The 25,593-nt window shown below is 34.4% G+C and overlaps 1 long non-coding RNA gene and 2 pseudogenes across 1 annotated transcript; 2 read left to right on the top strand and 1 right to left on the bottom strand.

Annotated features, from left to right (window-relative positions):
• The first annotated feature begins 376 nt into the window (after positions 1–376).
• Positions 377–11,113, top strand: LOC142609262 (uncharacterized; annotated as a pseudogene).
• LOC142610164 (uncharacterized) lies at positions 3,102–4,179 on the bottom strand. The gene is made up of 2 exons (XR_012839779.1): positions 4,052–4,179; positions 3,102–3,497 (listed from the first exon to the last, which is right to left on the bottom strand). It is a non-coding gene; the product is annotated as an uncharacterized LOC142610164 (long non-coding RNA).
• Positions 11,114–20,103: 8,990 nt separating the features above from the next.
• LOC142610917 (F-box protein At3g07870-like) lies at positions 20,104–25,174 on the top strand (annotated as a pseudogene).
• Positions 25,175–25,593: the final 419 nt, after the last annotated feature.

Genomic DNA, 25,593 nt, shown 5'->3' with positions numbered 1-25,593 from the left:
TGATAAATTTATACAAATTTTATTTTCAACCAAACTAAAAAGTTTCCCATCTTATAAACAAAAAAAATAAAAATAAAAAATAAACTTTCCATCCTACCATTTTTCCACCTTCACAACCAAATAGAAATGAAAAAAACTAAAATCTTTTCTCACTCGCATCTCCCACTTTTACATCATCACTCTGTTTCCTTTCCTCCCACTTTCTCATCTTCCCTGCCAAACCAACCCTTAATCTAATCTCTTCAGTCAAGACTCAAGACCCAAAACCCAAATTTTTTTTTTCCGCTCCACACTCGACAGACACTCTACAAGAGCACAAGCTTCGCCCCTCTTGCCTTCGTTGGTTCTCAGATTTATCTCTTTGAAATTGGGGGCAATGTCAGACAGCAAGAAGTCAATTCGATGGGGATATTTACCTGATGAGATTTTTACCCATGCTTTCACTTACCTACCTATCAAATCCATAATCATCTGCACCTCTGTTTCAAAAACATGGAAATCCCTAATCCAAAACCCAACTTTCATTTCCACCCATCTCCACCACTCCCACAACAGTAACATATGGGGTTGAAGAAGTGAATGAGTGAAATTCAACCTGGCAATGAAGCAGTGAGATTTGCAGTGGGCTGTTGGCAGTGACAAAATGAGCACGCAGTGAAGGAGATGGGAGGAAGATGGGATGAGAGGAAGTAGGAAGCATAGAGCAAAGAAAGTTACAGTAGCAGTTGGAGTTCATGAGGGAGTTCTCTCTCTTTTCGATAAAAGAAATTATTTTACACTGTTCATGGCAAAGAAATACACACTTTTTCTAAAACATACATACTCATACCTGGGAAATTCTTACCTAGTCCCGGACTACAAGGTCACCAAGCTGACATTGTAGTCCCAGCCAATAGAAAAATACCATATCAATAAATATTCTGCTGACATCATTTAATGAGGACAGCTCATTAACAATGGCAGCCCACCAACGTTCATCTTCAAAAAAATAAAAAATGTCCCAAACGTTAGTCGTCAGTTAACGTTAGCTTCAATAAATAAATAAAATATAAGAAGAGCCAGCCAGCTGTACTCCAATTTAGCTTAGGACAAAGAGAACCTTTAGGGTTTTCACTATTGTAAACAAGCCACGAGGTTTTACTCAGTGCCGACAAAAATCAAGTGTACTGTGTGACCACGGTGAAAATGTTACTATGAGTGATTTTTTGTGAAATCAAGTGAAAAGTTCAAGTGCAAAGAGATAAAATCCTGTTCACATTAGCATGAAAGAACCCAATTTTCAAAGTAATAGAGGTATAATTTATTTTGTCTTGTTGTGTTTTGTTTCATTTTTTAAAGAATGTATTATGATTTGTTGTGATATGTTTGCTCCTAAATAAAATATATAGAAATGTAATAAGGCATGAATTTAATGCTTTTTTCTTTTGTGAAAAATTTAATGTTTTGTTGTGATATGTTTGCTCCCAAATAAAATATATAAAAATGTATTGAGGTATGAATTTAATGCTTTTTTTTTGTGAAAAATTTAACGTTTTGTTGTGATATTTTTGAGGTATGAATTTATTGTTTTGTTGTGATAAGTTTGCTCCCTGCTCCCAAATAAAATATATAAAGGTGTTTGCTCCCAAATAAAATATGTGTAGTGATATTGGTAACTATGTCTAATTTCTAATTATATTTGTGCCTAGAAATAGGGAAGCTTTGTAATAAAGCATACCATAGGCCTTTAAGAACACATAAAAAATTGCACACATAAGATAATTATTGTATTGTAAATTCCTTAATATTTTATTTCTAACAATTATATTTTTCATAAAAATTATTGTAGTTTGCAATTCAAGTGATATTGAAGGAATTGAAGATTGTTTGTTTGTTGAACGACTAGAAAATAGTGATGACAATTTGTTGGATAAGGTGGCATATATTGAAAATGAAGCATACAATTTATACAATAATTATGCATTACAAACAGGTTTTAGTATACGGAAAGGAAAGCCTAGATATTTTAATGGGACAAAGAACATAAGGCGACATGAATTTCTATGTTCTAAGGAGGGTTTTAAAATAGATGAAGATGCTTATGAAGAGAAAAATTGGAAGAAACTAGAGACCAGAACTGGCTGTAAAGCATTTATTCGTTTCACAGTTGAAAATGATGTGTGGAGGGTTACTGCATTTAATCCAGAGCATAATTATGAACTTGCACTACCATCAGAGAGACATTTGTTAAGATCGGGTCGTCGTATTTCAAAACCTAAGGCAGGTTTAATTGATTCCATAGTGAATGCTGGTATACGTACAAAGAATACTTATTTGTATTTAACAAAAGAAGTTGGAGGGAGTGAGAATGTGGGCTTCACTGAAAAAGATTGTTATAATCATGTGAACAAAAAAAAGATGTCAACGATTAGTGTTGGAGATGCTCAAAGCCTATTGAATCATTTTAAGAAAAGGCAGATAGAAGATCCCATGTTTTTTTATCAATTTTATTACTTATTTCTTGTTCCTAAGGATGACTTCCTTTTTTTTATATACAAAAGACGGTCAGCAATGCAGAACAGCAAGGTTGGGGCAATCCAAGAGTCTCTAGATAAGAGAGTTCCGAAGGTATACTTCATTATTGATTATTTTATTTGGGGTTTGGTTTTTAAGTGTGATTGTATCAATACAAAATAATTAGAATGGTTTTTGTGAATGTTAATGTATTTATTTTTGTTCCATTCAATATGCTAATATGATTCTCATATGTTTCCAGGTGAGAAGACCGAAGATGTCATGCAGCCAAGAACTCTTGGAACTTCACAAATCTGGCACAAATTCTTGGCTTGGAGCCAAGTGACATTTATCATGACACCAAGTTTCTTTTGTTTGTTATTTTATTTTTGAGGAATATATTTGTTCTCTTTGGATTTATTTTGACTTGTTGCCAAGTGAAAGTTATGTATTAAGGAAGAATATCTTTATTAATGAATGACAATTGCAGAGTGCAATTTTAAAGATGGATTGCAGAATTCAAATAGGACACACAAATTCTCTGATAACAAACAATTTGAGCATTCAAAAGCTATCCTCAGTCCTCACTGCTAGTGCTAACTCTTGCCTTGATTGAAAATATACCTACCTATTTTATTGATGTGTAATAAGTAAACAAAGTATACAACTTAAAAAGAGGTCCCAACAGAGGCTAAGAATTTGGCATCAAGTTTTTCCTTCTAATTTCTCTGGAACCGAACAGAGGCTGAGAATTTGGCATCAAGTTTTTCCTTCTAATTTCTCTGGAACCAAACAGAGGCTAAGAATTTCATTGATGATTCAGAGCACTATAATCTCTTTCAATTTGATAACAACAGCCAGCAGATTGGACTCCTTCAGCAGCGCCTATTCTGCATTGGAATTTTTGAACAACATTTGTTCTGCATTCCAAGACTAAATGAGCCGAACCAAGACTCCTTTAACCACCTCTAGGCAACACTGTCAAATTTCTAACAGTCAACAACCTTCACACCAAAAAAAAAAAAAAAAAAAAGTACTTCAAGACCAAAATTTCAAGTACCGTATCAGCAAAGAATTTATTTTAAAACTGACAAACATAGCAGCAAGTTGTTTGCCAAGCAAAGATAGAAGCTTTATGTTTCTACATGTGAAACTACAACAAAAATCCAACTGTTATCTAATCCGAAAAAACATTTAAAATAATAATAAATAAATAAAAAAACCCTTTACAAGGTAGTATACATTTTGTTGATAGATAATAGTTTGAGAACAAAGGAATCTCCATCTTCATTGAAACATTTCATCAAACATGTACAGGGGAAAAATGGCACACAAAAGGAAACTAAAAAAAAGAGAATAAAAAGTCTTCTTGCAATGTCAGGAGTTGGAAAGAGAAGATTTTGGGGGTTTGAAAAAGAACAGATCAACACAACCCCTAAATCCGACAAATACTTTCCTTCGTTTTCCCAGCAACCAAACTAGGCTTATTGGAAAAAAAATCATTAAAATGACAGAAACAGATAGAAATTATAATAAATAACTAAATAAAAAAACTTACTGGAAGTGCCGGCGATGTCAGCGTCAAGTGGAAGGAAAGGGCAACCGAACGGTGGGGATGATGAACAAGGAAATCTTAGAGAGGGGAAGGGGAACGGGTCGAAATGCGAGAGAGTTCCAAAATCAGTACATGGCTGGCTCCTATTTTTATATTTTAATCTTTTTGTCCTGAGCTAAATTGGAGTACAGTTGGCTGTATATATATATATTTTTTTTTATTGAAGCTAACCTTAACTGACGACAAACGTTTGAGACATTTTTTATTTTTTTGAGGATGAACGTTGGTGGACTGCCATGGTTGATGAGCTGCCCTCGTTAAATGATGTCAGCAGAATATTTATTGATGTGGTATTTTTCTATTGGCTGGGACTACAAAGTCAGCTTGGTGACCTTGTAGTCTGGGACTAGGTAAGAATTTCCCCTCATACCTAACACTTATTTATGTATTTTCCATTTTAAAAGGAATGTTACAAAAATATATTCCCAAACACAATTTTTTACATTATGAGTACCCAAAAGAACTGTTTTTAGTACACTAAAATACACTTTTCACATTGTTTTGAAAGCCATAACTACATACTTCTACCAAACGGGTCTCTAAGTTTTTGAAATTAAATTAATTAAAAAAATTGACTCGTCAATTTATCATTTTTTAAAAGTTGATGTGGCATGTTATTTTAAGGTTTTTATTAGTGGAGTAATGACATAGTATAATTTGGACTCTTTATTTTAGAAAAAGAGTTAAAATTAAAAGAACTCTCTATGGTAGAATTCTAGATGATCTTGATCCATTTCCCTCTCCCTTGTGCGTATGTGTTTGTTTCTAAAAAAAAATAAAAAATGACATGTTACTTTAAGTTAAATATTATAAAGTTTAAAATTGTAGCAGATTTTTATTTTCTTTATGATATAAATGTTTTTTTCTTTTGAGATACTCTTTATGATTAAATGTAATGTTTACAATATTGAAACTTGAATTTTAAGGTTATCTTTTGAAAATAAATTATATATATATTTTGAGAAACTGAAAATAAATGACATTAGATTGCTAGTGCTGACTTTTTTAATTTTTGTGCTATTTCTTCTCAAAAAAGGTTTTTGTGCTATTAACTACCATATATATGTGCCAAGTGTTAAGGAGCTCAAGTATGGAATGAAATAAATGCATTTATTAGGATTATACTTATCCTTATTTGTGAGTATTTAATATTTATCCTAATCAATTCCTTTGAATGGTTCAACAATTTTATCTTGCTCCAGGCCACGTTTTGTCTTTCTTGGCTGGCTATTCATTCATCTCTTTAAAGAGAAATACCAATTTCATATAACATTTGAAATTTCAAGTAGAATAATAGCAATTATATTTTTGAAAGTTTGAATTCAATATCTAAAAACGCTGTATTCATTAATCTTTGAAATAGAACTACAAAATCTTATGTGAAAGACATGTTAGCCCAACAATGAATGGCAATGCACACTTCGATGCATAGTATGCATTCCTCAAATGGCTAAAACAAAATAAACGAACAGTTAATCAAAAACCAAAAAAAAAAAAAACTATTACATATTTAAATTAGGCTAAAATAGAATTCTATTTTTAAAAAAATTTAAAAAAATTGTATGAGTTTTTTATTTAACATATATTACATTTCCATACATGGTAATATAGAAAGAAAAAAGTTTTTTATAATCATTTTTTTTATTCGGTCTGTCAATGACAAATTCTTCGATATTGAATCATTGATACGTTTCAAAGATGTTATAAATGGAAGGTGGAGATTTCTTTCCTAGATACATAAAACATAGATAGGTAATAAATCATATACCTTTCTCTTTAAAAAAAGAAAAAAAGAAAAAGAAATCAATTAATTTACTTTAATGATAGCCATAGGGCCACAAAGGAGTGCCTATAATCCCACGATTCCCACCTCTATAAATAGCGTAGGCACCGTTAGTTTGTAACTCAACAATAGTCTTTCTTTCTTTTTGAGATAAAAGATAGAACAAATAGTCTTTCAATCCAAAAGAGAATGGAGAAGAAAATAATGAGTTGTTTAGTATTAGCCTTTGGGTTGATGATTATTTTGGTACTAAATGCAAGTGCAAGTGCTGCAGATGGCATAACATGCGAGGAGGCTTTAACACAATTGATAACCTGCCAACCATACTTACTTGGTTTTGGCCCAATACCCATCCCTACATGTTGTAAAGGTGCAGAAAATGTATCGCAACAGGCAAACACCACTACAATACGCAGGTCTTTGTGTGAATGTTTAGAAACTGCTGCAAAAGAATTTCAACTTATACCTGAAAGACTAAAACAGCTTCCCCAACTTTGCGAAATCAATGTTCCTGTTCCTCTTGATCCCACTGTGGATTGCAACACGTAATCTCTCTTCCTCTCTCTCTCTCTCTCTCTCTCTCTCTCTCTCTCTCTTTGTGTGTAAAAATTAAAGGGTCATAATACATATGAAAAAACATATACCTTTGTAATGAATCTTCTCATGTCTTGATTAATATTTTTGTGTTTGATGATGTGCAGTGTCCCATGATGCTCTATGGAGTTGAAGATGTTAGTGAAATAAACAATGGGGAAGCAAGCACGCAATAAATATAGCAAGTTTTTGTGTTGTAAAACTTATTTGCGCCTCATTTATTTTAATTATTTCTTATATTTGTATCACTTATTATAATTGAAATGAATAAAAATATTCTAACTTTATTTATCCAATAAAAATGAATGAATGAATGAATCGCTTAATGACTTTTGCAAAGTATATATTTCTTTCTACTTGTTTAAATTTGACTTAACATCCACACTAATATTGCCGGGTCCACAGTAGAAATTTGAACACACCAAGATTATTTGTTACATCTGTTTTTATTTACTGATTACGTAATTGTATAATATAATCCAACTAGTATGTGATTAATATTTAATACTACACAAACACAAAGAGTGTCACACTGGTAATTTCTCAAAAAAATTGACTATTAAAATTCGATCTCTAATGCTTTTATTGATAAAAAGAGAGAGATTAGTCATAACATTCCAAGTTTGATCAAACTATCCATTGACCCAATTGGTCTAATAGACCCTTCTGTTAAGGAGGGAGCTTGGGGCTCAAGTATTAGCTTAGGAGATTTCTATCCATTAATATATATATATATAATGATGTGAAGAAAATCAGTAGGCTGGATGCTTCGGACTTGAAAGGACTACTTGCTCTTTCGATAGCCTGGAAAAGAAAGAAAAGCGATCAAAGGTGACCGAGGTTGCCAGCCAAGAACCCTCCGATGACAAAGTTAGTTTTCTCTCTATATTTTCGGAGTTCCAACTTTCTGGGAAATATAAAGCGTACCCTCTTTTGGTCTGAAATGGTGTTTATATACTATCCTAAAGACAGTTATCAAACTTGTAATTTTTCCTAGATTTGAGGAGGTGTGAGGGTTCAGGAATCACCCCTTCAACTGTTTAGGAGTTACATTTTTCCTCACAAAACGGTCACTGGAAGTTATGTGTGTGATTCGGAGTTGTTATATTCACTTTGGAAATTTTCTCAATTGTTAAGGGCTCGTCCAGGGAACCTCGTCGAGGGAACTTACAGTCAGGTGCGTCTTGCTCCCAACATAAGGCCGTTCCTTTCTGGACGATCTTTCAGGACGAGGCTGATGGTTCACTTGGATGACATGGCATGGAGTTATAGAATTGTCCACGTAAAGCCCTGTCTACGCACTTTACTGCATGGACGGGCTCATGGGCGGAGCTGTTATTGGACTAGGGGGGGCAATGGCCCCCCTAATTTTTTTTATAAAAATATTATTATATTAATAGGTACTAAGTTTAACAAATTTGTTCAATAAAATTACACTTTGCCCTCCTTAATAATGCCATTAATTCTTTTGAGAGTAATCTTATAGCCAAAAACGTTTTTACAATGTTTATATAAATTATTAAGGTAGTAAATTCTTATTAGTTCGTACACTTGCATAACTTTTTATATATCAATAACCACTTATCACATTAGCAATTTGTAAAAATTTTGTAGTTTTAACATTTTTCACCTTTTAAAAGACATAAAAAATTAATAGATTAAATCTAAAACAAAATATAAAAACTCAAAAAAATTAGCTCAACAACAAAAATTACCAATATAATAAAACTAAAAAAATTAAGTCCAATCAATATATTTTACCCAGAACAAACTACTTGGCCATTTAAAAAAATTTTAACAAAAATCCTTAGTAGTAAAAAAATAGACTCAAGGGTCGGAGCCACCGCACACAGCTAGCAGCAAAGTCGCCCCCCTAACTCCAAGTCCTAGCTCCGTCCCTGGACGGGCTTATTCAGGACGAGGTTCTTGCAACCTTTGTCTACTTGGTTTTTCCACGGACGACCTCTATGGACGAAGTTGGAGTTGTATTTTTATACCCATCAATATATATATATATATATATATATATATATATATATATATATATATATATATATATATTTAATAAACTAACTCTTAAAATACTAAATAAATAAAACTAACAAATTAGAAGAAGAAAAAAATTCAAAATGCAGAATTAGTAAGTCCAAAAATTAGCTTACTTCTTACCTCCACTCTACGGATTGGCTTTAGGTGTAGTTGTAATCAAAAGCTGGGATTAAAAGTTGAAAAAAAAACTTTCAATTTTAACTATTAAATTATATATATTTAAAGAAGACGAAAATTACATTTTCGTCCCTATATTTTCATGCGATTCTCACTTTAATCCCTATATTTTATTTTCACAACTTTTAGTCCCTACTTAGAAACACGTCATCTATTTTAGTCCTTTCCATCAGTGCTCTATTGGCAAAATCCTATATTGCAAACGGAACTATTAAAATAATAATAAAAAATCTTGTTTTGGCATTAAAAAATGTCACGTCAGCATTTAAATTAAAAAAATTATTAATTTTAACTAAATAAAAAAAATTAAAAACAGAAATGAAAACCAAAATTACATTAATTGAGATCTAAATGTGTCTTGAACAATAACAACAAGAACATAAACCCAGATTAAAGAACACAAAATTAAAATCCAAAATTAACATTTACAGGAAACTAATGTCATAGATTGAAACTTGTAACTAACTCTTTAAAAAAAAGAAAAAAAAAACATCAAAGTAATAAATTTTAAATTATGGGATTTAGAATGAATTTTTCCCCTAAAAAAAAATCACACATCTCTTATCTCTTCAGTCAATACTCGAGACCCAAATTATATCCTCCACTCCACAGACACTTCGATAGAGCACAAGGCTTCGCTCCTCTTGCTTTCGTTGGTTCTTTCTCGCTTTGAAACCGGGGGCAATGTCAGACAGCAAGAAGTCAATTCGATGGGGGAGATTCACCTGATGAGATTCTTACCCATATTTTCACTTACCTACCTATCAAATCCATTATCATCTGTACCTCTCTCTCAAAAACCTGGAAATTCCTAATCCAAAACCCAACTTTCATTTCCACCCATCTTCTCCACTCCCACAACAATAACAAAAACAACCTCCTCCTCTTAAAGCTCTCACGGAATGACAAAGAAGTCTACACATTGCATGAAGAAGACGATCCTGATTTCACTGAATACGCCAGTTTTGATTCCCCTTTCCATGGTCCACACCTTCAGCACCCCCATCACAATGTCGTCGGTACTTGTAACGGCCTGCTCTGCCTTTCCGATGGTTTACCCTATTTCGCTAACGAATTATTTCTCTGGAACATTTGTGTGGGAAAGCTTCTCCAATTACCGATTCCCCGCGTCACCTTCGATTCACGCGATTTGTCCAACGCGTCTTTTGGGTTTGGGTTTGATCCAAAATCTAATGATTATAAAGTGGTCAGGATTCTGTCCATAATGCGTAGTCCTTTCGAGTTTGGAAAGTCTCGACCGGAGGTTGATGTTTATTCACTCTCCACTGGTGAATGGAGAATGCTTAGTGCTTCTGCTTCCCTGCCTCCTACATGCGGTATATGTCAGCATGAGCCACCGGCATTTGCCAATGGGGCGCTGCATTGGATTGCTTTCAGAAAAGATTACAATGAGTTTGTTTTGGTGTTCGATTTGGGGGACGAGCTCTTCCGCCAAATTTCGCTACCAGAACTTCGAAGTTAGACAGTGAGGATGACGTGGAATCGTGTTTCCTTATATGGAAATTCCATTGCTGGGTTTCAAAGAAGGGTAGGGAGTGGTCCAATCAATATATGGGTGATGAAAGAGTATGGTGTTGCATCCTCGTGGACAAAATTTTCATATCAATGTCCAAGTCTGGGAATGCTCCGACCATGCCCAGTTGGCTTTAGAAGGAATGGTGAGGTTGTATTGGAAGATAATAGAATTGATGAGGCTGTATTGCTAAATGATAGAAGAGGTCTCATCTCGTGGAATCCAGATAGCCAAAATGTTAAGAATCTTGAAATTAATGGATCTCATAAGACTTTTTTAGGTTATTATGTCGAGAATCTAGTTTTGCTCGACAAAGCCACCAAAGGTGTAGTTACAAAAACAGACAATTGGTAAGATGCTTCTCATGTTTTTATTTATTCTTTTAATGGTTTATTTATTTATTTATTTTGTGCTTTATATATACTTGACATTGATCATACTGTGTATTGATTACCTAAATGGCTTTATCTTCAGGATAAATAACTTATCAAGGTTGTGGTCACTCTTATTATATTGAGATGATAGTTTAGTGCATAGCATGTTTACTTAAAATTGTTTGTCCTCATTCCAAAATCTTTAATACAGTCATTTTTTACTTATAAAATAATGCACTTATGGTTCTTAAATTCTTGCAGGACCTCATACAATCATGGTTGGTGATGAGTTCTAAATGAGTAACAGACATTAATTCCACTAAAGAAAAGATTCAACAAAACTTTTTGATGGTGTATAGTTTCTTAGTACTGAATTAGTTTATTATGTTAAAATGGCCTGTAGTTGTTTTATGTTAAACTCCTTTTGTGGCTACACCATTGTAATATTAGTATTTTCGATGATTTGCAATATGGTTTCAATGTATTCACAGAAATGATTAAGCATTTAATTTTGTTTGCCATGCTTGCATTAAGATGAAGATGCTTGCCAATGCAGTGTGTGTAAACAAGGATATACTGCTCAGTTGTGTTAAATGTCTTTTTGCTCTGTCTACTAGATTTTTGTTATACCTGTCTAATGGGTCTAAAAGTCTCTGTTGATAAGAAGTTAAAGGGAGAGAGAGGGGGGGGGGGGTGTTGGTGACTATTGCATATTACATATCACCCATCTAATAAGAGTCTTGTTGAGATACGTTTTAAATAGTAGCATTTGTTCTTAATTTTATTTTTCTGTTCGTGTGTCTTACATAAAATGTGATTTTTTTTTTATATCCTACAATGATAACATGTTTTAAGAGATAAAACGAAATGGAATTGATGATCAATCATACAGAACTTATTCGAAACATTGAATTAAAGACCAGATCCTATGCACATGAAAGGAAGACATAGATTCAGAAGGCTTTCTTTTGGGGCTATACATCAGTACAGTTCCTTAGAAACAGGGGAGAGGCCCCCAACTGAGTGAGTTCAAATGTGGGATTTCCTTTCCTTGTTAAAAATAACAATGGTAACTTGAAATTGCATTAGATGGTGTCTTTTAGTTGCAAGAGCATAGGCTTTTGACCAAATAGGGAGTTAAAGTGGTTGCAAGCGTATGCCTGATAAAATCGAGACAAGGCTGTGTGCATGTGTGTGTGCGCACATGGCTTTATTTTACCGTTTGTGTTAACAGTATGATTGATTAAATGGCAACATTGTGCAATGAAGAAAAATCAGATTTTATTTTCGGATTTAGAAATTATTTTATGTGATGCAAATTTGAAAAGACAAGTTGAAATTTTAATGACTGATACATATTCCATATGGAAAGATTTATGATTCTAATGCATTAAATCATATGTTGACATGTTGCATGAGTATGTAAATCCTTCACCTGTCCTAAGCCCAAAAAAACATTCTTGCCAGCAATTTGCTTTCTCCTTCTGTATCATGTTTCTTTTAGTAACTGTTCAGATATTAAGTCAATTACTTGTAAATTAAGGCATTTTAATTGAAGCTTCAAGCTTTAGTTCTGTCTTTGTCTCACAAGGAAGCTTGTTTCTTTTTTTCTTTTGTTTCTTTTTTGGGTAAAATTCTTGTTTCTTATTATAGTTAGATGGAAGTGAGAGAATAAAACATATAAGCCTTAATTATTGAAAGGAGTGTCCAGCCTGTAACTTTTATTACTAATTAGGTACTTGCAAAATTACATGCATTTTCACTCCTTATTGGACGTGGGAGTGGGATTAAGCCTATTCTCTTTACCTTGGTTGTAACATTTGTAAGCGTATATAAGTTTTTTTCCCCCGCTCCAGACCTTGTTCCTGTAACACAATTCATATCATATTGTGTTAGTATATGGAGGTTTTTTTAAAAAAAAATTTAATTTAATTTATTTTTTATTGGTGGTGGAAGAGGGAGTGGTAAATATTTGTTTGTTAATCACATCATTTCAGTATTAGTAATGGGGAGTGAATGGTTAATGGACGTACTGTGAATTGAACCACTTCATTTGACCTTTTACTCTTGATGACGATGACTACAACCTGTAATGTTGTTGTCTCCTTGTGAGTAACACCAATATAGTTATCTGGATGGTTTCTATTTTTCTTTTATCACTGTTATGTTATGTAACTTATGTTTTCTAGTTCTGGTCTTTGATAATTTTGGTTGGAGCAAAATAAATTGTTCAGATGACATTAACAAAAACAATAGTGGTGCAGATGGCAGAATGTGTGTTTTACACAATTGACAAGATTCTCATTTCTCAAATGTGCGTGGTTGGTTCATATGCTCTAATGGGTTCCACACAAGTTGTCTTTTTTCCTACTCTTTCTGTTTATATGCAACTTTTGCCCATTTGGGATTTATGGGAAATTGAGTTTACCTGAAGATATTGGGGAAAACAAAATACAGATAGAATTTTCTGGCCATGGATGAAAATTCTGTTGAAAAGCCTCTTCTTTTCAGGAGAGCTGCTGATAGTGTGAAGAAAACACATCTCTTTGTGTTATGGGCCAAGTAGACTCTTAAGTTTGTAATACGGCTATTTTCCTCGCATGGTTTCCTCTATTTTCCTCTTCCCAGCACAGTTTGTCAATGAAGTTTTGAGAAATGGACTAAATTGAGCAGTGGAACTGTTTTTGGGATTACAGGTTGGTACTTTGAATAACTTGTTCTTCTCCATTATCCCACCCTCTGCCCCCCCCTCCCCAACATGATTCTTATCTGCTTGGTGGCCACTGGTGTTTCAAACAGCATGAAGTATTCATGGTTTACAGTGGCCCAGTTTTTGTTATTGCATACCTTTCCATAGCCTATCTCATCATCTCTAGGGAAGAGGAGCTCCATGAGTATGTATTTCATTTTTTTTCTGTGCTAACCAGTGAATTGAATCTTTGTCTTCCATTTGTATTTTGAGCTTAACCTTTTAGTTAAATGGATAGCTTGTTTTGTAATTCAGAACCTTTCTTTGAAGGAGGAAGGCCTCTACAAAACCAAGATTTCGCTTGTGAACTTTCCCTGTTCTTGTGTAGTTGTATGTTTCTACTCTCGAGTTTATTGTCCTCTTTGTTTAGTATTGATAATTTGATGTCTGCTGATAATTGGTTGAATTGCTTTGGAACTGCAATAGATCTACTATAATTGAAAGAAAAAACTTATACTTCACCTATTTGCGTACATGCTAATGACAATCTATTTGAACACTTGGTTCTCATTTTAGAAGATTATGCTGTGTAAGGATCAATAGAGTTGTGCCTCTTCCTAAATCATTTGAGCAAGCTTGTCATAAAAGAATGACTATTTCCTCAACAATATAAAGGGAGTTTTTGTCCTTTTTGATGTTAGAATTTTCCTTCTTTGTTTTATTTTTTTCTTATAAATCTTTAGTTCTATACATTAATATGAAATGTGGAAGTCAAACCAAGCGTTGTGAATTCGTGGGTCTGTGCACATTTGTATGTGCTATCACTTCCGATTTGCATCTTAGTGCTTTTTATTAAATAGACTGATTGCTATTTTCCTTTAATTTTTTTTAGTTGACATATACAAGTGCCCTACCGTTTAGATTCCAAACTCACTCTCTGTCTAGAGGCCAAACATTGCTGTGACAATTTACACTTTCTGTTCAGTGTTATTACTATTATTCACACTTTATTGTTTCAATTATTTCTATTAGCTGTATACGACGGATGCACATGCACGCAGACACATGCTCTCTTATCTTCCAGCTAAAAGCTAGCATTCTCAAGATTCTAGCTCATGCCCATGACGTGTGGGGACTACTATTGTGTTGTTGTTACCTACCATGCTTTTGTTAAGGGGAGACTGATTTCTGATAATCTTTGTTAGAACATAAGTTGTTTGAGAAAATTAAAAATACTAGGAGGTGGAAAACTTGGTTTGTAGCCTATAAAGTTGATATGAAGAGAGCATATGATAGACATAACTGGGACTTCATTTTGGCTATGCTAAAAACAATAAATTTTAGTCTTCATTGGATCAATTTGATTAAGCAATGCATCTGCACAGTTTCATATTAGATTCTATTGAATGGTTCCCAATTGAAATTCTTTTCCTTAATGTAGCTTGAGGCAGGGGGATCCACTTTCACCTTATACGTGTGCAACTATGTTGTCTTTGGCTTTATTGGAGGGACAACTTCAAAGTATTTGTAAGGGAATAAGGATTGCAACCCTAGATGATTGCATTAATGTTACAAACTCATAGATAGAACTCATCTTTGAAAACCGCCTTGCAAGGAGAGAGTGCTTAAGAGCTTATAAACACATGGTTAAAGTTTATACTTAATTCATGTAGGACATACTGACCCCACGTCGATACTTAATGAGCTACGCCCAATTACTCAGGGTGGTGGTTGATTCTGATACCAAATGTTACAAACTCATGGGTAGAACTTACCCTTTAAAATTGGCTTGTAAGGAGATGGTATCCAAGAGCTTATAAACACATGATTAAGCTTATACTTATACTTAATTCATGTAGGACATACTGACTCCACGTCCATACTCAATAAGCTATGCCCAATTACTCAGGGTGGTGGTTGATTCTGATACCAAATGTTACAATCTCATGGGTAGATTTTACCCTTGAAAACGAGCTTGTAAGGAGATGATATTCAAGAGCTTATAAACACATGATTAAGCTTATACTTAATCCACACATGGTTAAAGCTTATAATTAATTCATGTAGGACATACTGACTCCACGTCCATACTCAATGAGCTACGCCTAATTACTCAGGTTGGTGGTTGATTCTGATACCAAATCTTACAAACTCATAGGTAGAACTTACCCTTGAAAACTGGCTTGTAAGGAGATGGTATCTAAGAGCTTATAAACACATGATTAAGCTTATACTTAATCCATGTGGGATACTAGGATTATAACACATTATTTTTGTTCAAGGTACTAGTTAAAAATGATTTGTCTGTAAGGTCATAGCTAATTAAATGACATTTGTTATTTCTAATTCATGTGTGATGTGTGGTGAACATGAGGATAGTGTGGATCATTTGTTTTTTCTCGTCTAATTGCAAGAGCAATTTTCTTTTTAGACAATTAGTTTCTGTTAGTGTAGTATTAGAATGGATTTTTATTTTTTTCATTTTCAAAAATAGAAAGGATTTTTTTTTTATAAGCCATAATAGATTTTTTGCTATCCTAATAAGTGAGGGTCTGGTTATTGCAATGGCTGTTATTTCCTTGAAAATAGTATAGTTAATTTCAAATTCAGGATGTTAACCTTAAAAAGCTATATGAAAAAATTTGGTGGTTGTAGGTATCTCACTCTATAATCCAATTTCTTTATTCTTAAGAGTCATATAGTTTATGCCACAACATGTCTCTAATCTTCAATTGAGTATTTTTCTCTCTCCAATGATTACGCTCTATTTGTTTTGATGTAAAATATTGCAAAGGTAAAATATTTTACATGTAAAATATTTTACTGAAAATATTTTCATTTTACTGTGTTTGGTTTGTATTCCTGAAAATGGAAAAAAAAAATGTATAATTTAAAAGAATTTTAACAATCTCACCAAACAATTTTAAGCAAGTCCAGGTCCACCTGTAGACAATCCTTGAGGGTGTCAGTGGTTTTTTTTGGAGGAATATCAACAACTAATGGCTACATAGGTTTGAATGGGCTGAGTATAATGTTTCTGGGGTTGGGTTTTCCATTGCATTTTGGTGCTTTCTCTGGGGACACCACTCCATGTAGTTGTTAGTTACTAGTTATGCATGCAATTTCTTCAGTTAAATAAAGACTTTCTATCGTTTTAGCTCAAAAAAAAAAAAAATCTCACAAAACCAAACCACCACCCAAATCACCACTAGATCGGCACAAACCTACCCACCACCACCCCGACACTCCACTGACCACTCAAATACACAAATTGGAGAATGAAAAACAAAAAAAGAGAGGCCAAAGCCGGCCAACCACCCACTGTAACCCACAAACCCAATCCTCACCATGGCCCATAAACCATTCTAGCCACCCAAAAATTCAGCCATCAGTGGACCTACAAACATCTTAGCCACCCAAAAACGCAGCCATCAGCGAACCTACAAACATCTCAGCCACCCACTGCAACTCAAATACCCAGCCACCCACCACAACCCATAAAACCAGCCAAAATGCCCAAATCAATAAACCCATGTAGTGGTAAAAAAAAAAAAAAACTAGATCTAACAACCAGTGGGTGAGTTGATGAAGGTGGAGGTAGAGCAGGTGTGATGGTGGTAAGAGAATTGGTGGAGTAAGAGCTGGTGTATGGTCAGATCAAAAAAAAATTTGTGGGTTTGAGTGGTTGAACCAAATTCGATGGGTGGAGGTGTGGAGGCTTGTCAGGCGAAGATGGCAGAGGTGGAGCTGGCGATGAGAGCTACCAGAGATGAGTGGCGCGACAAAACTGAGAGTGGCTTGGTGCCTTTGGTTTGTGGGAGGGAGAACTTGAGAGTAGAGAGGGAGAACTTGAGAGTGAGAAGGGAGAGAGCATGAGAGGGACTAAGGAGTGAGGTCTGATGGAGCATCAGGGTGAGAGCTTGAAAGAAAATATAAAATGTTTTACCAAAATTTTAAGTGTAAAATATTTTACATAAATTTTTCTAGTTGATTTGATTGACTGAAAATATTTTACTTTTGACTAAATATTTTACTGCAAAACAAACACAGTAAAATAAGAAAATATTTTTCTAAAAAATTTTTACGTCAAAACAAACAGAGCGTAAATTGCAAACCTGTAGCAATGTAACCAACCAAAGAAAATGTGATTTGTAATTATTATTATCATTATTATTATTATTATAAAAGAGTACTAGCTCCAATTGACTTCGAACTCAAATTCATCCACTTAAGATGCTCGATATGCCACTAAATGACTAAAAGTGGCCAATGGATTATTCCATTTAATCCAAAAGTCACAAGCAGTTTGTGATGAAAGATAGTTGAAATTTTTTGTCAATATCATTTTTCAAAAGAAATGGGAGGGAATTTTTACTTTAAACCTTATTGTTTAGGGGTAATACTTCATCATCATTATGCATTGCATGACGACGACGACGATCCTGAATACACCAGCTTTGATTCCCCTTTCCATGCTCTACACCTTCAGCCCCATCACATAACATACAATGTTGTTGGTACTTGTAATGGCCTGCTCTGCTTTTCCGACGCTAACGAATTCTTCCTCTGGAACCCTTGTGTGAGAAAGTTTCTACAACTTCCTTCTCCCAATGTCACCTTCGATTCACGTGGTTTGTCTCACGCCTCTTTTGGGTTTGGGTTTGATCCAAAATCTAATGATTATAAGGTAGTCAGGATTCTCTCCATACTGTGAAGTTCAAAAGAGAAAAAGTATGGAATATTGTACTCAAACCATTTTTTATCGACCAACCTGAGGAAGAAAAGTCAATGCATACTTTCTCTTTAGATCTTATCATTGTATTAGTTTTTACTTTTTAGCCTATACTATATTATTAATTGTGATGATCTAATCTTTGTTATTACATACAAAGATTTTTGACCCACACATATTATGAGCTGAGTGCCTCTTTTACACTTTTTTGTGCTTTGAAGTGCCTGTTGCAATCTGTAAAGATATTGTTAAAAAAATTCAAAAATTTTTTTTTTGGGGATATTGTAGGAATCAAGAAAAATTCATTTACTAATTGCAAGAGCAATTTGTTTGCTGAATATAAGGAAATTGTAAATCATTTGTTTTTCTCTTGTCTAATTGCAAGAGCAATTTGGCTTGCTCTAGTGTGTGGAATTAGAATGAATTCTTTACAACTCCAATAAGTGAGGATCCGGTTATTGGAATTGTGGTATGTTATCTTTGAAAATAATTTAGTTAGTTTCAAATTTAGGATATTAACCTTAATTAAACCATATGGAAGAATTTACCATTAAGTGAAAAAACCTTAGTGGTTGTAGGTATTTGACTTTAATCTTATGGAAATCCAATTACTTTGTTAATAATCATTTCTTCAATTGAATATAGTTTCTTCCACCCCTTGAAAAAAGCTCTTCAATTGAGTATTCTTTTCTCTCCAATCATGATAAATTGCAAACCAACAACACCCTAACCAACCAAAGAAAATGTGATTTGTAATGATCATTGTAGAAAAGGAGGACTGTGCTCTAATTGGCTTCAAACTCAAATTCATCCACATGAGAAGACCAATATGCCATTCAATCCAAAAGTCATTCATGATTTGTATTTATGAGATACTTGAATAATCTTGTTATTATCATTTTTCTTGTATTTTAAAACTTGATTAAGAAAGGAATTTTGTATTAACATATTTACATTATGATAAGTAATTATATTTAGAATTTTTATATTGTTATTATACATAGTACACAACATGGTTAAAATATTCTATCAAAAGATCTATCTGACCTCTTTAAGGAATATGTCAATGAGTGCTGCATTAAAAAGTAGCAAAAGCTAATAAACAAATATTAAGGCTTTAATTTAAAATTGCTCAACTCTTAAAAAAAAGTTGGTTGAATGCAATAAAAAAGTCAGCATTAATAAAACATAGAGGTTAAATATTTGTTGGTTTAAGTAGTTTATGGATAATAAAGTCCCTTTTCAATCATCGTTTTCACCAAAAAAATTAATTGATGTTTTTGATCTGATGATAAAAAACAATTACCAGAAGCCAATATCATAGGGTATAGCTTTGTTTGGATTGCTGCGTTTTCACACAGACACGTTTTTGGTTGCTTTTTTATTTTATTTTTTATTCTAGAGCTTGGTGCATTATTCATGGGACATGAACAATGCATTTAGGCTTATGAACGGCAATTTTAAAAGTGAACAGTAACTGGAAAATGATTTTTTATTGTTTTTAGTTTTCAGCAAAATAAATGGTATCTAAACGCACACAATGTTTGAGATTTGCTTATTTTGCTAAAATTGAAAATTTTTTGCTGAAAGTATTGTAAATAAATGTAGAATTTAGCTAAAATAGTATAATAAAGTCCATAAATAGTACCAAAAAGTGCAGTGAAACCTGTAAATAGTAGTAAAAATAAATTAAATAGTAAAATAAATTAAGTTTCTAATTTGGAGCCAAAACTCATGTTAAAATGAATTTTTTCCCCCCAAAAAAAATAGGTTTAGAATGAATTTTTTTCCCAAAAAAAAAAAAATTAAACTTTTAGAGCGTGTTTGGATATCGATTATTTTGCTGAAACTAAAAAATTATTGCTAGAAGTACTGTAGATAAAGATAAAAGTTAGTTGAAATAATACAGTAAAACTCATAAATAATGCAAAAAAAGTGAAATAAAGTCCATAAATAATAACAAAAATAAGTAAAAAAGTTAAATAATTTTAATTTTTAATCCTATCCCGTCTTTTTGAGTAAAGACTTAAGACCCAAATTTTCATTCACTCGAAAGGCCCAAATTTTCCTCCACTCCACAAGAGCGCAAGCTTCGCCCCTCTTGCCTTCGTTGGTTCTCAGATTTCTCTCTTTGAAATCGGTGGCAATGTCAGACAGCAAGAAGTCAATTCGATGGGGATATTTACCTGATGAGATTCTTACCCATATTTTCACTTTCCTACCTATCAAATCCATTATCATCTGTACCCCTGTCTCTAAAACCTGGAAATCCCTAATCCAAAACCCTACTTTCATTTCCACCCATCTCCACCACTCCCACAACAAAAACCAAAACCTCCTCTTCTTAAGGCTCTCACAGAATGACAGAGAAGTCTACACATTGCATAAAGAAGGCGATCTTGATTTCACTGAATACACCAGTTTTGATTCCCCTTTCCATGGTCCACACCTTCAGCACCCCCATCACAATGTCGTTGGTACTTGTAATGGCCTGCTCTGCCTTTCAGATGATTTACACTATTTCGGTAACGAATTATTTCTCTGGAACCCTTGTGTGGGAAAGGTTCTACAATTACCTATTCCCCACATCACCTTCGATTCACGCGATTTGTCCCACTCGTCTTTTGGGTTTGGATTTGATCCAAAATCTAATGATTATAAAGTGGTCAGGATTCTCTCCATACTGCGTAGTCCTTCCGAGTATGGAAAGTCTCGACCGGAGGTTGATGTTTATTCACTGTCCACTGGTGAATGAAGAATGCTTAGTGCTTTTGCTTCTCTGCCTCCTATATGCGCTATAATTAGTTTTGGGCCACCGGCATTTGCCAATGGGGCACTGCATTGGATTTCTTTCGCTTATGATACGGTTTGTTTTGGTGTTTGATTTGGGGGACGAAGTCTTCCGCCAAATTAAGCTGCCAGAACTTCCAAGTTATTCAGTGATGACGGTGTGGAGAGTTTCCGTATATGGAAATTCCATTGCTGGGTTTCAATTTAATGCAGCGAGTGGTCTGAGGAATATTTGGGATTTTTGGGTGATGAAAGAGTATGGTGTTGCATCTTCGTGGACAAAATTTTCGTATCAATGTCCGAAATTGGGAATGTATGATCCTTTACCATTGGGCTATTGGAGGAACGGTGAGGTTATATTGCTAAATTATGGAGGAGGGATGCTAAATTATGGAGGAGGGTTCCTCTCGTGGAATCCAAATAGCCAAAATATTAAGGATCTTGGAAATTTCGATACTTTTTGTGGTTCTTATGTTGAAAGTCTAGTTTTGCTTGAGAAAGCCACCAAAGGTGTAGTTACATACTGAGGAAAAACAGAAAATCGGTAGTATGCTTCTCATGTTTTTATTTATTCTTTTTATGATTTATGATTTTGTTCTTTATGTATACTTGAATTAAGTTGATCATACTTGCGTATTGATTACCTTAATGGCTTTATCTTCAGGATAAATAGCTTATCAAGGTTGTGGTCTCATATTGAGATGATAGGTTAGTGCATAGCATGTATACTTAGAATTGTTTGTCCTCATTTCAAAATTTCTTTAATATAATCATTTAGGCAAAAACGTAAAGCTGACCTAATAACTTTCAACGTTTGTCATTTCAGTTATCTAACTTTAAGTTTTGTCATTTCAGTCCTCTAACTTTCAATTTTTGTCAATCTAGGCTACTGTTAAAACTCAGTTAAAATTACCGTTAAACTCACTGAGAAATAACCGTTTTACTCTTTTTTTATATAAATTTCGGAATTAAAAGAAAAAAGGAAAAATCTGTAAAGAAAAAAAAAACAACAAAGACCTCAAACTTGATGACTTCCGAGTCAGCAGCACTCACTGTTCCAACCCAGTCCCCTCCGACCTCGTCTGACAGACAATCCTCAACCGCATCTACAACACCAAGTCACCTTTTGTTGACTTCCTGCCGGACCACGTCAACTCCCTCCTTCGTCCCCAAATAATAGATGGGTGGGGCTCAAATGGCGCCGTCTTCGAACACCTCATCGAGGGATTTGATGGAGTTTTGCTTCTGGATTTGCGCTTTTCGAGATGACTTGGACTGCTTGAGCTCGAAGGCTCTAAGCCTCCGGGCGGTGGACTTGAGGCAGCGGGTTGAAGGCGGAGCGAGAGAAGGGAGGGGGTGGCAGAACGGCGAAGGGGGACACGGAGTTTGTTTGGAGGCGGTGAAGAATTGATGGCACGATGGGGAGTGAAAATTTGGGACTTGGGAGGGGCGTTTTGGGGTTTTGTAATTTGAGATATCTTTGAGAAGTGATGAAGAAGATGAAGATGAAAGATGCGGTGATAGAGAGAGTAACGGTGGTTCTTCATCTCCGTCCATTTCCTTGGAAATGAGTTTTGGGATTTATTTTTTTCTGTGTACGAGTGTGTATCTAAATATTTTGTGAAATTTTTTTCCTTAAAAGAAGGGTAAAACGGTAATTTCTCAGTGAGTTTAACGGTAATCTTAACTGAGTTTTAACGTAAGCCTAGATTGCCAAAATTGAAAGTTAGAGAACTGAAATAACAAAAGTTAAAATTAGCGGACTGAAATGAAAAACGTTGAAAGTTAGAGGGTCAGTTTTGCGCTGGGTTGCACCGACACGCCGTTTTTGGCGACGTGTCGGTGTCCGACACGTGTCGACACCGGAACCGCCACGATTTGCCGGACTCCGGTGTCCGAGAAGTGTCCCCCTTTTTTTTTTTCGTTTTTCCGACACGGAGCCGACACGGCGCCGACGCGGCTCTGACACGGCGCCAACGCGGCTCCGATAGTCCGACACGCCAGCAGTGAAAAAAAAAAAAAGAGAGGAAAATCACAGATTTTTGAAATATGGACTTACCCCCACCGTTGACCTCATGATATACCTAAAACAAAATGATGAAACCCACAACTTCATTCAGTCATTTGCCCTGAAACCCACAAGCTCTCAGCCTCTCACTTCTCAGTTAAGAACCACCGACCCTTCCTCTGATCTCCGCCGCTGACCTGTCTCTCGCCGGAGCTAAATCGGCCCGATCGGCGAGCTCCATACGTCGACGCCATCCCTGTCCGCCTGTCCCTTCCGATCTCTCTCTCGGCGTAGACAAGTCAGGTCCGACGCTTCTCTCTTTTTTTTTTTTTTTTTTTTTTTTTTTGCTGTGCTCTTTCAGATTTTTGACTTCTTTGGCTGGTTGGGTGAATGAGATGGGTAGTTTATTTAACTTAACTTATCACTTTTTTTTTTTTTTAAACCCACTCTCACGGTCACACAGTGACCGTGAGAGTGGGATATTGTGATTATGTTACATTATTTGCCATATTGTTACTTGTTAGTTGTTACTGCCATAAGTTTAATTTATTTATTAAAGTTGAATTACTGTATTACTGACCGTGTGTGACCGTGTATATTATTGTATTACTTTGGGTATTAATTTGCTTATTTGTAGTTGTTACATAATTTAATTTTTAGACATAAATGTATTTTATGTCTAAAAATATTTTAAAAAAAATGCCTAAATATAAATTTTAATTAATTATTTAATTGCCGTGTCCATGCCGTGTCGTGTCCTTATTTTTCAAAAATTGCCGTATCGGAGTGTCCGTGTCCGTGTCCGTGCATCATAGGTTTTGCATTTTTGTCAATCATTTATTACTTATATAATAATGCACTTATAGTTCTTAAATTCTTGTAGGACCTCATGCAATCATGGTTATTGATGAGCTCTAAATGAGTAACAGACATTAATTCAGCAAAACAAAAGACAACAAAGCTCTTTGATGTTGTATAGTTTCTTACTACTGAATTAGCTTATTATGTCAATATGGCTTGAAGTAGTTTTATGTTAAACTCCTTTCGTGGCTACACCATTGTTATATTAGTATTTTTCAATGATTCGCAGTTTGGTTTCAGTGTATTTACTGAAATGATTAAGTATATAATTTTGCCTGCCATGCTTGCATTGCAATGAAGATGCTTGCCATTGTAGTGTGTGTAAGCGTGGATATACTGCTCAGTTGTGTTAAATGTCTTTTTCCTCAGACAACCAGATTTTTGTTATACCTGTCTAAAGAGGTCTGAAAGTCTGTATTGATAAAAAGTTAGAAGGACAAGGAAGAAAAGGGGGGTGGGGGCAACAATTGCATATTACATATTACCATCTAATAAGGGTTATGTCAGGATTCATTTTAAATAGTTGCATTTGTTCTTTAATTTTTTTTCCCCTGAATGTGTCATACTTAAAATGTGATTTTTTTTGTGTGTGTGGATATCCTACAATGATAACAAGTTTTAAGAGATAAAACACCTATTAAAAAAGTTTTAAGAGATAAAATTAATGGAATTGATGATTGATCTTGCAGACCTTAATTGAAACATTGAATTCAAGACCACATTCTATGCACATGAAAGGAAGACAAAGACTCACATGGCTTTCTTTTGGGACTATACATCTGTACAGCTCCTAAGAAATAGGGGAGAGGCCCCCAATTTAGTGAGTTTGAATGTGGGAATTCTAGTCTTTGTTAAAAATAATATTGGTAATTAAAAACTGCATTAGTTGGTTTTAGTCTTTTAGTTGCAAGAACATAGGCTTTTGACGAAGTAGGGAATTAAAGTGATTGCAAGCATAAGCCTAAGAGAATCGAGACAAGGCTGTGTGGTGGATGTACAAGTTTTGTCGCTAGTGGCAGGTAATTTATTTTCATTTGATTTCTACTAATAATTGGTTGAATTGGTTTGAAACTGTAATAGATCTACTATAGTTGCTAAGGAGCAAAAGAAAAAACCTACGCTTCCACCTATATGCCTACATGCTGATGATGTAACCTGTTTGAACACGTGGTTCTCATTTTGGAAGATTATTCTGTGTGAGGATCAATAGAGTTGTGCCTCTTGCTTAATCATTTGATCAAGCTCGTCATAAAAGAATGATTATTTCCTCAACAATATTAAGGGACTTTCTGTCCTTCATTTTGATGTTAGAATTTTCCTTCTTTGTTTTATCTTTTTTCCTATAAATCTTTAGTTCTTTACATTGATATGACATGTGGAAGTCAAATCAAGAGTTGTGAATGTGTGAATATGTGCACATTTGAATGTGCTATCACTTCCAATATGCATCTTAGTGCTTTATATCAAATAGACTGATTGGTATTCTCTTTTAATTTTGTTTTAGTTTACATATACAAGTGCCCTATAGTTTAGATTCTGAACTCACTCTCTGTCTAGAGGCCAAACTTTGCCATGACGATTAACACTTTCCATTCGCAATGTCATTACTCTTATTCACACTTTATTGTTTCATGATTCTATTAACTGTATGAGATGGTATGCCATACCATTTCATGAATTCATGGATGCACAAGTGCATGCACTCGTGCGCACACACATACATTCTCTCTTATCTTCCAGTTAATTGTTAACTTTCAATCAAGATCTTCAAGTTCTTACCCATGACTTGTGGGGACTACTATTTAGTTGTTGTTAACTACCATGCTTTTGTTAAAGGGAGACTAATTTCTGATAATCTTTGTTAGCACATGACTTGTTTGAGAAAATTAGAAAT

This window comes from Castanea sativa, chromosome 9, assembly GCF_040712315.1.
Source record: "Castanea sativa cultivar Marrone di Chiusa Pesio chromosome 9, ASM4071231v1".
In the NCBI taxonomy this organism is placed as follows: Eukaryota; Viridiplantae; Streptophyta; class Magnoliopsida; order Fagales; family Fagaceae; genus Castanea; species Castanea sativa.
This window is presented reverse-complemented; position numbering and strand designations above follow the sequence as displayed.